The 17439-nt window shown below is 44.5% G+C and overlaps 1 protein-coding gene across 1 annotated transcript in view; it reads left to right on the forward strand.

Moving 5' to 3' along the window:
• LOC139422143 (corticotropin releasing hormone receptor 1) overlaps window positions 1–17439 on the forward strand; it is a 157267-nt gene that overhangs the window by 66265 nt on the left and 73563 nt on the right. The gene's annotated exons all lie outside the window — the stretch shown is intronic.

Below are 17439 nucleotides of genomic sequence, written 5' to 3' on the forward strand. Positions count from 1 at the left end.
TCTCCTGTAACGGCTTTCTTCGGGTGAAGGAGAGTCGGACCAAGATGCAGCGTGTAGATTGCGATCCATGTTTATTCAACAATGATGAAACATGAACTGTACGAAAACAATAAACGTAATGTGAAAACCGAAACAGTTTGCGCCAGTTTAGGCTAACACAAGACAGTTACAAGGACACTAAGGACAATCACCCACAAACACACAGTGAAACCCAGGCTACCAAAATATGGTTCCCAATCAGAGACAATGACTAACACCTGCCTCTGATTGAGAACCATATCAGGCCAAAGATAGAAATAGACAAACTAGACACACAACATAGAATGCCCACCCAGCTCACGTCCTGACCAACACTAAAACAAGGAAAACACACACGAACGATGGTCAGAACGTGACAGTGCCCCCCCTCCAAGGTGCGGACTCCGGACGCACAACCTAAACCTATAGGGGAGGGTGTGGGTGGGCATCTGTCCGCGGTGGCGGCTCTGGCGCTGGACGTGGACCCCACTCCATAATAGTCTTAGTCCACCTCCTTAGCGTCCCTAGATAGGCGACCCTCGCCGCCGACCTTGGCCTAGTAGTCCTCACCAAGGGCCCCACTGGACTGAGGGGCAGCTCGGGACTGAGGGGCAGCTCGGGACTGAGGGGCAGCTCGGGACTGAGGGGCAGCTCGGGACTGAGGGGCAGCTCGGGACTGAGGGGCAGCTCGGGACTGAGGGGCAGCTCGGGACTGAGGGGCAGCTCGGGACTGAGGGGCAGCTCGGGACTGAGGGGCAGCTCGGGACTGAGGGGTAGCTCGGGACTGAGGGGTAGCTCGGGACTGAGAGGAAGCTCGGGACTGAGAGGAAGCTCGGGACTGAGAGGAAGCTCAGCACTGAGAGGAAGCTCAGGCAGGTAGTTGGCTCTTGCAGATCCCGGCTGGCTGGCAGTTCTGGCAGATCCTGGCTGACTGGCAGTTCTGGCAGATCCCGGCTGACTGGCGGATCCTGGCTGAATGGCGGATCTTGGCTGAATAGCGGATCCTGGCTGACTGGCGGATCTGGAAGATCCTGGCTGACTGGCAGCTCTGGCTTTTCCATGCTGACTGGCAGCTCTGGCTGCTCCATGCTGACTGGCTGCTCTGGCTGCTCCATGCTGACTGGCTGCTCCATGTTGACTGGCGACTCTGGCTGCTCCATGCTGACTGGCGGCCCTGGCTGCTCCATGCTGACTGGCGGCCCTGGCTGCTCCATGTTGACTGGCGGCCCTGGCTGCTCCATGCTGACTGGCGGCCCTGGCTGCTCCATGCTGACTGGCGGCCCTGGCTGCTCCATGCTGACTGGCGGCCCTGGCTGCTCCATGTTGACTGGCGGCCCTGGCTGCTCCATGCTGACTGGCGGCCCTGGCTGCTCCATGCTGACTGGCGGCCCTGGCTGCTCCATGCTGACTGGCGGCCCTGGCTGCTCCATGCAGACTGGCAGCTCTGGCGGCTCCTTGCAGACTGGCAGCTCTGGCGGCATCCTGCAGACTGGCGGCTCCTTGCAGACTGGCAGCTCTGGCGGCATCCTGCAGACTGGCAGCTCTGGCAGCTCCTTGCAGACTGGCAGCTCTATGCAGACTGGCAGCTCTATGCAGACTGGCAGCTCCTTGCAGACTGGCAGCTCCTTGCAGACTGGCAGCTACTTGCAGACTGGAGACTCCGGCAGCGCTGTAGACACGGAAGACTCTGGCAGCGCTAAACAGGCGGGAGACTCCGGCAGCGCTGGAGAGGAGGAAGGATCCGACAGCGCTGGAGAGGAAGGCTCTGACAGCGCTGGACAGGCGAGGCGCACTGTAGGCCTGATGCGTGGTGCTGGCACTGGTGGTACTGGGCCGAGAACACACACAGGAATCCTGGTGCGGGGAGCTGCCACCGGAGGGCTGGTGCGTGGAGGTGGTACTGGGTAGACCGGACCGTGCAGGCACACTGGTGCTCTTGAGCACCGAGCCTGCCCAACCTTACCTGGTTGAATGCTCTCGGTCGCCCTGCCAGTGCGGCGAGGTGGAATAGCCCGCACTGGACTATGCAGGCGAACCGGAGACACCGAGCGCAAGGCTGGTGCCATGTAAGCCGGCCCAAGGAGACGCACTGGAGACCAGATGCGTAGAGCCGGCTTCATGGCACTTGGCTCGATGCTCACTCTAGCCCGGCCGATACACGGAGCTGGAATGTACTGCACCAGGCTATGCACCCGCACTGGAGACACCGTGCGCACCACAGCATAACACGGTGCCTGCCCGGTCTCTCTAGCCCCCCGGTAAGCACAGGGAGTTTGCGCAGGTCTCCTACCTGGCGTAGCCATACTCCCTGTGAGCCCCCCCCAATACATTTTTGGGGCTGACTCCCGGGCTTCCTTGCCAACCGTGTTCCCTCGTATCGCCGGCTCCTCTCTCCGGCTGCCTCTGCTCTCCTAAGTGCCTCCACCTGTTCCCATGGGAGGCGATCTCTTCCAGCCAGTATTTCCTCCCAAGTGTAACAACCCTTGCCGCCCAAAACGTCCCCCAATGTCCATTCCTCTTTACGCTGCTCCTGCTGCCTTTCACCACGCCGCTTGGTCCTGTTGTGGTGGGTGATTCTGTAACGGCTTTCTTGAAGGAGAGTCGGACCAAAATGCAGCGTGTAGATTGCGATTCATGTTTATTCAACAATGATGAAACATGAACTGTACGAAAACAATAAACGTAATGTGAAAACCGAAACAGTTTGCGCCAGTTTAGGCTAACACAAGACAGTTACAAGGACACTAAGGACAATCACCCACAAACACACAGTGAAACCCAGGCTACCTAAATATGGTTCCCAATCAGAGACAATGACTAACACCTGCCTCTGATTGAGAACCATATCAGGCCAAACATAGAAATAGACAAACCAGACACACAACATAGAATGCCCAACCAGCTCACGTCCTGACCAACACTAAAACAAGGAAAACACACACGAACGATGGTCAGAACGTGACATCTCCTCCGATATCCATTTGGCAAATCTGACCATAATTATATCCTCCTGATTCCTGCTTACAAGCACAATCTAAAGCAGGAAGTACCGGTGACTTGCTCAATATGGAAGTGGTCAGATGACTCGGATGCTACACTACAGGACTGTTTTGCTAGCACACACTGAAATATGTTCTGGGATTCATCCAATGGCTTTGAGGAATACACCACCTCAGCCATCGGCTTCATCAATTAGTGCATCGATGACATCGTCCCCACAGTGACTGTACATACATATCCCAACCAGAAGCCATGGATTACAGGCAACATCCGCTTCGAGATAAAGGCTAGAGCTGTCGCTTTCAAGGAGCGGGAGACTAATCCGGACACTTATAAGAAATCCCGCTATGCCCTCAGACGAACCATCAAACAAGCAAAGCGTCAATACAGCATTAAGATTGAATCCTACTACACCGTCTCTGAAGCTTGTCAGATGTGGCAGGGTTTGAAAACTATTACGGACTACAAAGGGAAACCCAGACTCGATCTGCCCAGTGACGTGAGCCTACCAGACGAGCAAAAGGCCTTTAACCTGTTGCGACGACCAAACCCGGATCCGGGATTCTATTTATAGACCTAAGCTCATTACCCTAACGCAACGTTAACTATTCATGAAAATCGCAAATGAAATGAAATAAATATGCTATCTCTCAAGCTTAGCCTTTTGTTAACAACACTGTCATCTCAGATTTTCAAAATATGCTTTTCAACCATAGGAAAACAATAATTTGTGTAACAGTAGCTAGCTAGCGTAGCATTTAGCGTTAGCATTAGCGTTAGCATTTAGCAGGCAACTATCACAAAAACAAGTAAAGCCTTCAAATAAAATAACTTACCTTTGAAGAACTTCTGATGTTTTCAATGAGGAGACTCTCAGTTAGATAGCAGATGCTCAGTTTTTCCAAAAAGATTCTTTGTGTATTAGAAATAGCTCCGTTTTGTACATCACATTTGGCTACCAAAAAAAAAAAAGCCCTCAAAACGCGAACTTTTTTCCAAATTAACTCCATAATATCGACTGAAACATGGCAAACGTGGTTTAGAATCAATCCTCAAGGTGTTTTTCCACATATCTCTTCAATGATATATCCTTCCTGGAAGCCTGGTTTCTCCTTGCTCTCAAATGGAAAAATAATTGCACCTGGCTTTACGCTCCAATTTCGACGCAGGGACACCAGGCGGACACTTGGAAAATGTAGTCTCTTATGGTCAATCTTCCAATGATATGCCTACAAATACGTCACAATGCTGCTAACGCCTTGGGAGAACGACAGAAAGTGTAGGCTCATTCCTTGCGCAATCACAGCCATATAAGGAGACAATGGAAAACAGAGCTTCAGAAATCTGCTCATTTCCTGGTTGACGCATCATCTTGGTTTCGCCTGTAGAATGAGTTCTGGGGCACTTACAGACAACATCTTTGCAGATTCTGAAACTTCAGAGTGTTTTCTTTCAAAAACTGTCTGGCAAGCAAAACTGTAGCATGCATAAAAGCACCAGCTGTTCTGCATGATTGTGTGATAACGCTCTAAGTAGCCGATTTGAACAAAACCTTTAAACAGTTCAACATTCACAAAGCTGCTGGGCCAGATGGTTTTCCAGGACTTGTACTCAAAGCATGCGTGGACCAACTGTCACGTGTCTTCACTGACATTTTCAACCTCTCCCTGACCGAGTCTGTAATACCTACATGTTTCAAGCAGACCACCACAGTCTCTGTGCCCAAAGAAGCAAAGGTAACCTGCCTAAATGATTACCCCCGCCCCCATGTCACTCACATCGGTAGCCATGAAGTGCTTTGAAAGGCTGGTCATGGCTCAAATCAACAACATCCTCCCGGACACCCTAGACTCCAATTCGCATACCACCCCAACAGATTCACAGATGACACAATCTCAATCGCACTCCACACTGCCCTTTCTCACCTGGACAAAAGGAACACCTATGTGAGAATGCTGTTCATTGACTACAGCTCAGTGTTCAACACCATAGTGCCCACAAAGCTCATCACTAAGCTAAGGAGTCTGGGACTAAATACCTCCCTCTGCAACTGGATCCTGGACTTCCTGAAGGGCCACCCCCAGGTTGTAAGAGTAGGCAACAACACATTTGCCACACTGATCCTTAACACTGGGGACCTACAGGGGTGTGTACTTAGTCCCCTCCTGTATTCCCTGTTCACCCATGACTGCGTGGCCAAACATGGCTCCAACACCATCATTAAGTTTGCTGATGACACAACAGTGGTAGGCCTGATCACCGACAATGATGAAACTGCCTATAGTGAGGAGGTCAGAGAACAGGCAGTGTGGTGCCAGGACAACAAATAAGCTGATCGTGGACTACAGGAAAAGGCGGGCCGATCAGGCCCCCATTAACATTGACGGGGCTGTAGTGGAGAGGATCAATAGTTTCAAGTTCCTTGGTGTCCACATCACCAACGAACTATCATGGTCCAAACATACCAAGACAGTCGTAAAAAGGGCACAACAAAACCTTTTCCCGCTCAGGAGACTGAAAAGATTTGGCATGGGTCCCCAGTTCCTCAAAAAGTTCTACAGCTGCACCATCGATAGCATCCTGACCGGTTGCATCACCACCTGGTATGGCAACTGCTCGGATTCTGACCTAAAGGCACTACAGAGGGTAGTGCGAACGGCCCAGTACATCACTGGTGCTAAGCTTCCTGCCATCCAGGACCTACGTATATAATAGGCGGTGTCAGAGGAAAGCCCATAAAATTGTCAGACTCCAGTCAACCAAGTTATATGCGGTTTTCTCTTCTACGCATGGCAAGCGGTAGCAGAGCTCCAAGTCTATGACCAAAAGGCTCCTCAACAGCTTCTACCCCCAAGCCATTAGACTGCTGAACAGTTCATAAAAATCACCACTGGACAAATTACATTGACCCATCCCCCTTGTACACTGCTGCTACTCGCTGTTTGTTTGTTACCTATGCATAGTCACTTTGCCCCCACCTACTTGCACAGATTCAACTAGCCTGTACCCCTGCACACTGACTTGGTACCGGTGCCCCCTGCACAGTATATAGACTCGTTATTGTTATTCTTATTGTTTTACTTTTTATTTTAGCCTACTTGATAAATATTTTCTGCTTCTTTAACTGCACTGTTGGTTAAGGGCTTGTAAGTAAGCATTTCACAGTAAAGTCAACACTTTATTCGGCGCATGTGGCAAATAAAGTTTGATTTGATAAAGTCATTGCATGCTAGGAATATGGGAACAAATACTCTACTTTTTACTTTACACATGAGTGAATTTGTCCCAATACTTTTGCTCTCCTAAAATGGGGTGACTATGTACAAAAACTGCTGTAATTTCTAAATGGGTCACCCAATATAGATGAAGATACCCTGAAAATAAAGTGGACATTCTGCACTTTAACCCCATAGTCATTGTTTGATTTCAAATCATCCAAACCTTTGGAGTATAGAGTCAAAATAATAATAATTACGGAGGGCACCGTGTTGTAGAATACCTAATGGGTTCTCTGTCTATGGAGAGGGAGGTAGGTTTTGTAAATTAGGACACCAGTAATGCAAATTCACACACTGCTTATTCAAATCCTTGGTAATTCAGCCCATGGCTCTTTACACCAGAGCAAGACATACCCAAGGGCAGTGATTTGACTGGAACTGAAATCTTGAATAATGCATAATGTCAAATGGTGCAGTGCCGTTGTATTTTATTTCTAATTTTTTTGTGTCATATTTCCCCCCAAGGTCTATTTTTTTTGTTTTGAATTCACCCCGAGGGAACTGGGTAGTGTTTAGAAAACTTTTGGAAACCAGTTAGTGATGTAGTCATGGGCATGACAAACAGAAAGGGGGTACATTATGTATGCCTATGCTCTACTTTTTAGCTAAACATATCAGCTCTGAATGTGTTTCTTTCAGTAGGTATGGGATGAGAAGAGGACGGACTGACTGGAAAAACAATTGAGAGAGGGAGAGTTCTGAATATTAATTAGTCCTACTTTCAGGGCACACCTTCACAGATTGTAATCTGAATAATGTCAAGGCATGGAAGCGTTACAAAAACAAATGCAATAGAAAGGTGAGCAATGAATATTAATGTATATATTCAATGTAATATGATTTGGGCTGTTGGTCATGGGACATTTCACGGCGGATCTTGTAAAGGTTTAAGCTCTCATGTTCAATTGGTTAAGAAAAGGGACTGTTTACCAATTTCTCCCGTCATTATCCATTTTCGGAGAAACCCACTTAAAAAGTAAACGGAAACTGCAGTAACAGATGCCTGGTTCTCAGTATTTCTCTCTCGCTCTCTCTCTCTCTTGCTCGCTCTCTCAGTTTGACGTCATGTAAAAGATTCAAACCAACACCAAAATCTGTTTTAATAATTTACAAAGAAAGATTTAGTAAACTCTTGAGACATCAATGTGGATAGTTTAATTAGCTGATGTTAGTTAAAGAGGACTGTCATTGATTTTGTTTTCATGTAGCTCCCATTCCAACCATAATCAACTAATCACTATCAGAAACAAGCATTTCCTCCTTTTCTCAGAGGGTCAATGTGTGAATGCACATTAATTTGTGTGCTTCTCTAGAAACGATCAGTAGAGTTAAATTAATCCTAGTTTTGTGTGGATGCACCAATTTAATAAATGAAAGTCTTCTGATTCTGTAGATTAAAAATGTTGATGATTTTTTAATTGCTGGAGTAAGTGCTTAGGCCTGTTTATGTGATATTCCCTCTAGTAATTAGTCACTAACCATTAAAGACGAGTGATGATAGGGAAGTGGAGGACACACAAAACTACCCGCAGTACCACCATAGGCCCCATTACTCTTTCTCTGTCTACTTAGGCCCTAGGAACAGGACGAAAGGGCCATGTAAATTAGATAACACACCACTCTAGAAGGTTACATTACAGAATGAGACATACACCACTCTAGAAGGTTACATTAAAATAAGAGAAATACACCACTCCAGAAGGTTACATTACAGTGTGAGAAACAGCAAAGTGTTAATCCATATGTCACAACCTGACCTAAGAGACATGATTTATCGCATGATCTATCCTTTACATCCTTTTCTGTGATTTCATTTCTCTAGTCCTTCACTTTCATTGTAGAAAAGATAACTCCCACACATTAGTATTACATCTGCATGTTTGTGTGGACATTTAGGACAGAGACCTTTTTCAAGATGATAGTCCTTCCTCTCTTCTGTCATCGCACACAATCCAAAGGGATATTCATTTAATAAGTAAATGTCAGTGTTTCCATAAAATAAACATAGACGTACAGTACACCATGGAATGGCATTTCACTTCCATTTGAAAAGGGTCAGAGTGCACCTTCTGTGAGCTATGTTGTGATGTCATCTTCCTGTATCCTGGTCCACACAGCACATAGAGATTTTAGTATGTTAGCTAATATTATTGACTTTTTAAATTATGCAAAAATTATGTGCAAAAATTATGTGCGCACACCGATGAAGCTGAAGGGCCTGTGATGTTTTGATTCTGAACAGTCGGGTAGCTGACAACAACATGAAGCTGCCACATGGGGAATCGTAGGTGGCTGATTTCCTTTAGATTTATCTTTAATCTTGATGTCATGTCTTATTTTGAGGTGTTTTGACTGATGTTATGTTTATGCTAATATGTCAATAAATTGCTAGCTAGCTAGCCAACAACTGTAACAACGTATTTGAGAGACAAGAAGTGCTCATTGTGCAAATGTATTTATGTTTTCAATAAACATTTGGAGACAAAATACAGTTTAGGCCTACATGTTGTCAACAATCTAAGTCAACCCCGTCTGTTTTGCCCATAGATGTGCAGCCATCGGTTTTGTTGCTAAACAATCAACCTGTCTATAGCACTGTCATATTTTCCTACCTCTGAAAGTATTGGGAATTTTACATCAATGATGATGATGAGATTCCTGGTTTCATTACAGCTCATTGTATGCAACATTTTCTTCATACTATATAGAAATTATCTTAGAAAAAAAATCTATATATACAGTACCAGTTAAAAGTTTGTTCACACCTACTCATTCCAGGGTTTTTCTTAATTTTTGTACTATTTTATACATTGTAGAATAATAGTAAATACATCAAAACTATGAAATAACACATGGAATGATGTAGTTACTAAAAATGTGTTAAACAAATCAAAATATATTTAATATTTGAGATTCTTCAAAGTAGCCACCCTTTGCCCTTAGTGCATTTGAGCCAATCAGTGTTGTGACAAGTTAGTGGTGGTATACATAAGGTTTACCCTATTTGGTAAAATACCAAGTCCATATTATGGCAATGCCAGCTCAAAATAAGCAAAGAGAAGTAACAGTCCATTATTACTTTAAGACATGAAGGTCAGTCAATGCGGAACATTTCAAGACCTTTGAAACTTTCTTCAAGTGCAGTCGCAAAAACCATCAAGTGCTATGATGAAACTAGCTCTCATGAGGACCACCACAGGAAAGGAAGACCCAGAGTTACCTCTGCTGCAGTGGATAAAGTTCATTAGAGTTACCAGCCTCATAAATTGCAGCCCAAATAAATGCTTCACAGAGTTCAAGTAACAGAAACATCTCAACATCAACTGTTCAGAAGAGACTACGTGAATCAGGCCTTCATGGTCTAATTGCTGCAAAGAAACAACTACTCATGGACACCAATAAGAAGAAAAGACTTGCTTGGGCCAAGAAACAAAAGAAATGGACATTAGTGGTGAAAATCTGTCCTTTGGTCTGAGTCCAAGTTTGCAGAGCAGGGGAACGGATGATCTCTGCATGTGTGGTTCCCATTGTGAAGTATGTAGGAGGAGGTGCTTTGCCGGTGACACTGTCTGTGGTTTATTTAGAATTCAAGGCACACTTAACCAGCATGTTTACCACAGCATTCTACAACGAAATGTTATCCCATCTGGTTTGCGCTTAGTGGGATTATCATTTGTTTTTCAACAGAACAATGACCCAACACACATCCAGGCTGTGTAAGGTCTATTTTACCAAGAAGGAGAGTGATGGAGTGCTGCATCAGATGACTTGCCCTCCACAATCAGCCGACCTCAACCCAATTGAGACGGTTTGGGATGAGTTGGACCGCAGAGTGAAGGAAAAGCAGGCAACAAGTGCTCAGCATGTGTGGGAACTCCTTTAAGACTGCTGGAAAAGCATTCCAGGTGAAGCTAGTTGAGAGACTGCCAAGAGCGTGCAAAGCTGGTATCAAGGAAAAGGGTGGCTACTTTGAAGAATATAAAATATATTTGCATTTGTTGAACCCATTTCTTGTTACTATATGATTCCAAAGTGTTGATGTATTCACTATTATTCTACGATGTAGAAAATAGTCAAAATAAAGGAAACCCTTGAATAAGTAGGTGTGTCCAAACTTTTGACTGGTACTGTATATATTGCAAATATTTTCTCCATACGATTTGTGATATAATTGTCCAGTGCATTTTTAGAACAATGAACGATCTCCCGAGTGAATCCAACATTGGTCTGAAGCCAGCACAAACGCCATTTAGCTCATCCAGCAGTATAGTCAGAAGATCAGAGCAGATTTTATTACAATTGATTTGAAGGAAGGGACTTTAAACTCTCAAAATGGAGCAATTATCCCAGTCTGTTCCCCGTCCGGAAGTTCTCTGTGAAAATGCCCCCCCGACACAGATTTGAATTTATGAAATATGCTGACAAGAATACAACGATGATGAACTGCTGGGAACTGCTTCTCTGTGATTTTAAATGGTCCCACACCACACTTTAGGTGATGTATTAGATTAGCAAAGGTATATATCTGGACACATGCAATGGTCTGGTCCTTTTTTTAATGTCAACCACACATTATCAAACATCTGTTAAATGGGCATTTCACCCCAAGATCAAAGTTAGTCAGACCTCAAAAGTAGACCAATTGTCTTAGGCTGTTTTGTTACTAAAAGTTGATCACTGAGTTGTGCGATTAAAAAAGGCTTAGTCGTGGTTTATCTTTAAATGAGCCATGGCAATCCTGGAAAAATCTCAATCTCAATCTTCGTTGCAGAAACGTAAGAAGATCCACCACCAGCTCCACAAATTGTAATCACACACTCAATATTTATTGACGGTCATGAACGCTTATTGATGTTCATGATCACTGTAATTACAAGTTCATAAATGTCTTGATTACCCATCAGTGTCATCGCAAATCATATTACTTAAGCTAAATGATGACTCATGTTAAGTTACTTAGAATCATTCTCCTGCCAATTCACATCGCCATATTCTAACTAACTAATCGATCCATGGTTCTGCCTTCCGCCCACCACTTTGTCAGGAGTCTGTTGCATGTGTGTGAGTGAGTGTGCGTATGCATGTGTGAGTGTGTGCGTTTGCATGTGAGTGTGTGTGCATATGCATGAGTGTGTGTGTGTACGAGTGCATGTGCATTTGCGTGTGTGTGTGTGATCACAAAGCTCTTTCACGGTTTGACAGGAGCAATTAAGGAAGCCCTTGGATTTTATATGACTAATCAATACAACTACCAACTATAGGTAGCATTAGAGGCAGAAAAGAGTGGGACGGAGAGGGAGAGAAAGGAAATGAGGGGAAATGATGACAGGAACAATTACAACAGTCATTGAGTTGTGTACGTGTGATCAATATCAGCGCAACCTGTAAGCAGGGAGAAAAGAGATTAGGAGGAAAAGGACAGAAATAGTCCAGGACGGATTCAAGTCAAGAAGTTAAAAATCTAACGAGACAAGGAGAACTCCAGTAGAGTGATGGACATAAATTGGAAAGTAAGAGGTGGAAAGATGTTATCTCCTGGACTCTCGCTCTTCCTCCCAGTCTCGCAGGTCTCTTCTATAACTTGCCCATCAGCATGTCCATTTTGCCTACAGCGATGCCTATACTGTCTGTCTGTCTCTCTCACACCCGCACACACTCCATATGGCCCCCTCTCTCTCTGTATTTCCCCCCTTGTTATATTGACAGTCAGTAGAGTGAGTTCTCCAGCCTTGTACACCACCACCCTCACCCCTCAACAACACAGCCCAACTCTCCTGTCACTGCTCGGTTGCACTCCACCTCTACATTCTGTCCAGAAACACTGTCTGTCCCCAATCTGCTCAGGCTTTAATGAAACCGCTGTGTCAGATTTTTTTTTAAACTTTACGGAAAAAGCACACCATGCTATAATCTGAGTACGGTGCTCAGAGACCAAAACAACCCAAACAGATATCCGCCATGTTGTGTAGTCAACAGAAGTCAGAAATAGCATTATAAATATTCACTTACCTTTGATCTTCATCAGAATGCACTCCCAGGAATCCCAGTTCCACAATAAATGTTTGTTTTGTTCGATAATGTCCATCATTTATGTTCAAATACCTCCTTTTTGTTCACGCGTTTAGCCAAGACTTCCAAATTTAAGACGCGCGATCACTAGGAGCAGACGAAAAGTCAAAGTTCTGTTACAGTCCGTAGAAACATGTCAAACGATGTATATAATCAATCTTTAGGATGTTTTTAACATAAATCTTCAATAATGTTCCAACCGGAGAATTCCTTTGTCTTCAGAAATGCAATGGAACTCAAGCTAACTCTCACGTGAACGCGCGTCACCAGCTCGTGGCTCTCTGGCAGACCTCTGATTCATTCCCCTCTCATTCACCCACACTTCACAGTAAAAGCATCAAACAAGGTTCTAAAGACTGTTGACATCTAGTGGAAGCCTTAAGAAGTGCAATATGACCAATATCCCACTGTATTTTCGATAGGCAATGAGTTGAGCACCTACAAACCTCAGATTTCCCACTTCCTGGTTGGATTGTTTCTCAGGTTTTTGCCTGCCATGTGAGTTCTGTTATACTCACACACATCATTCAAACAGTTTTAGAAACTTCAGAGTGTTTTCTATCCAAATCTACTAATGATATGCATATATGCAACTGGGCCTGAGTAGCAGGCAGTTTACTCTGGGCACCTTATTCATCCAAGCTACTCAATACTTCCCCCAGCCCAAAGAAGTTAACAGAAGCTGTTTTGGGTCCTTCCCTAGTCCCTCTGGTCCAAGCTAGAGTGATTGACTGGAACTGTACTCGTCACATTACCGTCTGTGTTCAATGAAGCTTATACCTGCTAGGAAACAGACAGTTGGAGGGAAGAGCTGAGACAACTGATGGCCAAAGTCCTTGACTACCCGGCAATTGCTTCTCTCTTGGCTCAGTGTATTCGTCATTATGGATAACCCAAGCGTGGATGATGGAAGGGTACAAGCTAGCCTGAAGCTGGACAACTTGGGCAGAAAGTTTGGCAGAACGTTTGCTGAAAGTTTCCTTCATACATGGTGCTGTATCATATTTTCAGAGCTGTAGCTGTCTTCCCAGATAGGTTACATTGGTATTATCGTTTCATACAGCTTCAGATGTTTCATCCCTGATATTAGTGTTTCACACCCCTAGATGTAGTCTGGAATTAAACCGTTTAATTGGGCCCCGACTCCTGATCATTCTTCACATCCATCTCCTTTGTGGCTGGGTTTACTGACTAGGTGTTCAGATCACATAACTATATAACTGGGCTTCCCACTTGCTTGTTAGAGCTCTTCAGAAGGTGAAGATTGAACCCCATTCATATTCACCAGATATATTCTCCCCTGTACAAAGATAATTCCTCAAATAATGGTAGACAGTATTCGCTGTTCTGCGTTGCCATGCTGACTACATAGCTTGGCAGCTCGTCGATTAAGCCCACTTAAGACGTGCCGGCTGTAGCGATGACTTCCGACGGCTGAGCATCAGAGCGGAACACAACATACCCATCCCGTTTGAGGGGGCGAGAGAGAATGCTAAGCTTCTGGCGGGGGCTTCCATGGGATTCAGCTAGATTTAGATGAATTGTAGCGTAGAAGGCTGACAGTGAGTATCCAATACCCATGGGGGTCTCCGTGGCGGTCGGGCGGGCAGAGAGAGGGAAAGTGAGAATGAGATCACACTGAATGAAAAGAAGACTGTGGCAAATCACAGGCACCCCGAAGTCAATAAATGGTAATGTGTCAACTGTATGTGTTTATAATTGGAGTTTAAGCATGATTGATCATTGGAACTGCTATGTACTGAAAATTAGTGTCGGACCATCTCAAGGTGGTTTCCCGGACGTCTGGATTTTGCACTGGCCTTTGTATTGTTTAAATTATAGTCAGGAGGGGGTACATGGGAACCTCTTCTTCAGGGCAGATATTGACTCTGTCGGAAAATGCAGAATGCAGATCCAGACTTTAAATCTTTCCCTCTCTTCCTTTCCAATTTAAGTCTAGCTCTCAGCTGGAGTTCTACTTTTACTCATGGAATATCAGGGATGAAACATCCTCCTTTTTTATATTTGATATATGTTTATACTTATTCAGACAGTTCGAAGGAGAGGTGGAGACAGATGAGGGAGGATATGAAGTGTAGAAATTCCAGACCTGGAATTTACTGACCCTTCTAGACTCTATCTTGAGGAAGGAAGTTCCGGACCTGGGTTCCCGATCTCTGCAGTGTTACCGCTCCACCAAACTCCAGCATTCTATTGGGAGTTTTTATTTATGATATTAGTGGGTTTTGATCAATACAGGGACTGATGGGTGTAAATCCTTAGCCGCAGGGGTGTTGCTGTGAGTGAGTTAGCCTGAGTTCAAGGTCACATTGACTTGATTCTGGACATCATAGCTTGATGTGATCCAGACACAGGGGCCACACTTATTCCCCATGGTGCACCATTAATTCCTAGCGACCTCATCTTCAAACAGAGCTAAAAGGAAGATAAACCCTTGGGATGGGCGGCTTAGAAAAAGGTCACTGTGATTGATTTTCAAAGTCAAAAACATGAAAACAATATCGTTTTTGTGGATATTTTCATCCATGACTAACTGTAATCTTCTCCTCTAAGTTCAATGTCCTTGCCTCAATCTTTCCAAGAAAGCTTATTTCCATGGACAGCGGTATGGCATTCTTACACCTTCAGAGAAAGTGTACTATAGCTCAAAGTTCAGTGTAGAGTGAGGAAGAGGTCCTTGCTTGGTGCAGGGCCAGCCACTCCCAGCTGCAGTGGGAATGATTGAATCACACTGATAATAGCTACTCAGCCTTAAAGGTATTGATTTGAGGCCTTCCTCAATTCCCCCTACAGCAGAACCACACAATAGGGGCAACTCAAGTGGGAGAGTATCATTCACATGGAGGGCCAGAGCAGTTGGGCAGAAATGTATTGTCAGCGGTTTGTTTCAGAAGACCATCCATCCCTTGCTTTCTGCAGTGTGTGTGTGTATATGTGTGTTTGTGTTTGTGTGCGTTTGTACTGTCTCATTTTCTATCACATACAGTATGTACTGTATGTCATATCCATAGCATGCCATATTTTCAGTACAACCCAACCTCCAGCCCAGTTCAAAGACTGAACCGTGTGTATTCTTAATGACATAATGAATACTGTCAACCATCTATCGTGGTGCGCTTGGCAGACAGTCATGGTGTAATGCTAGCCGCAAAGAATTAAGCTGTAGGACAGAAGCAAAGGTTGGTCCAACGGGTATTAGTATTTGGGGATACAGACTATGCAAGTTAAAATGTTGTCAATGGGGCCTCCCGGGTGGCGCAGTGGTTAAGGGCGGTGTACTGCAGCGCCAGCTGTGCCATCAGAGTCCTGGGTTCGCGCCCAGGCTCTGTCGTAACCGACCGGGAGGTCCGTGGGGCGACGCACGACTTCTGTGGCGGGCTGGGCGCAGTGTACGCTAGCCAAGGTGGCCAGGTGCACGGTGGTTCCTCCGGCGCATTGGTGCGGCTGGCTTCCGGGTTGGATGTGCGCTGTGTTAAAGAAGCAGCGGCTTGGTTGGTTGTGTATCGGAGGATGCATGACTTTCAACCTTCGTCTCTCCCGAGCCCGTACGGGAGTTGTAGCGATGAGACAAGATAGTAGCTACTACAACAATTGGATACTACGAAATTGGGGAGAAAAAGGGGTAAAAATTCAACAACAAAAAAAAAACAAAAAAAAAAAAAAACAAACAAAAAAAAAAAAATGTTGTCAATGATCAATAAATGCATGAGCGTGTGTTAATTAATGTGTATTACCCCCCAACTCCCACTGATCAGAACAGGTCAATCAATGCAGCCTACTGCCTTGCCTAGTTAAATAAAGATTACACATAATGGTCAATAAATCAATCAACAATGCCAAGGAGAGACCATGATATGAACGGAATGTCAATGACTTACCAACAATGTTGTTTAACCGCAAACATTGATCTCAAACAGTATACTGTGTATCTGTACATGTAGACAAACAAGGTTGTAACTATCTACTGTAATACAGAACCCCTGCAACAACAACAACAATTGTCTTTTGATATTTTGATATCTGATATTGTCACAAAAAAAAAAAAAATTGTGTATGTGTATACCACATCAAGAGTGTCATTACTGATATATCATGTCATCACACTTCTCTCGTTTAATTATAGTTTTGGATTTCATTTTTATTTTACATACTTTTTGTAATGATTCACCAAGTCTATCAAAATGTTTTTTTTTCAATCCCATTACTTCGTGTTTGTACAGATCCTCATGTTGAGAGCATAGCAGGAAGTATACAAAATCTTATGGCCTTAGGTCGTGCTTACGTTTGATATGTTTTGTAATTTGTCTGTAGGATTTATATGATGTAACATAATGGAACATAATGGAACATATTGAGAGCATGGCATGCCACCTACTCTGTCAATCAACTTAAGAACAACCAATTAGACCTGTCTTGGGGTAACGACATGATGCCTAATTTCTTGCAGTTTGTCAGGTAATATTATGATGGTTCATTAGGTGTTAGTGGAGCGTTAGCTGACAGTCTTTATTTTAGGTTAGCTTAATTGAAGCTTCTCTAATGTCAAACATGTAAAGTGTGGTGTACCGCAGGGCAGCACTCTAGGCCTGACTGTTTTTTATCTGTCTTTTGCTGTCTCCGACACTCCGTTGCTTACTCTGTCACAACCTTGGGAACACAGTGGAGAGTCTTTTAGAAGTCTGTGGCTTTGCTTCTCTGTTTGTCTCTTGCTTACTTCTTGCTTACTTCTTGTATGTGACTACCTCCACTGTGTGCATGTAGCATGTGTACCTGAAATCAAACAAAGACACCTCTCAGCTTTGAGGGGTTTCTTTGCTCCACTTTGTTGTATTTTTTTATTATTTAGAGCATAAAAAAGCGGCTGCACTGTCAAGAGTTAAATACTTATTTGGAAATGGGTTTGGCGTGCCACATTGTCAAGACTGGATCGTGTGTTCTCTATCTGGGTCTATCAGCACTCTAAGCTGCATAAATTACAGCCACCCTGCGTGGTTTTTGCAGAATCTTGAGTTTAAGGTTTCGGTTAATTTTAGTCGCTTGTATGAAAGGAGAA

The sequence above is a fragment of the Oncorhynchus clarkii genome, chromosome 12 (assembly GCF_045791955.1).
Source record: "Oncorhynchus clarkii lewisi isolate Uvic-CL-2024 chromosome 12, UVic_Ocla_1.0, whole genome shotgun sequence".
Taxonomy (NCBI): domain Eukaryota; kingdom Metazoa; phylum Chordata; class Actinopteri; order Salmoniformes; family Salmonidae; genus Oncorhynchus; species Oncorhynchus clarkii.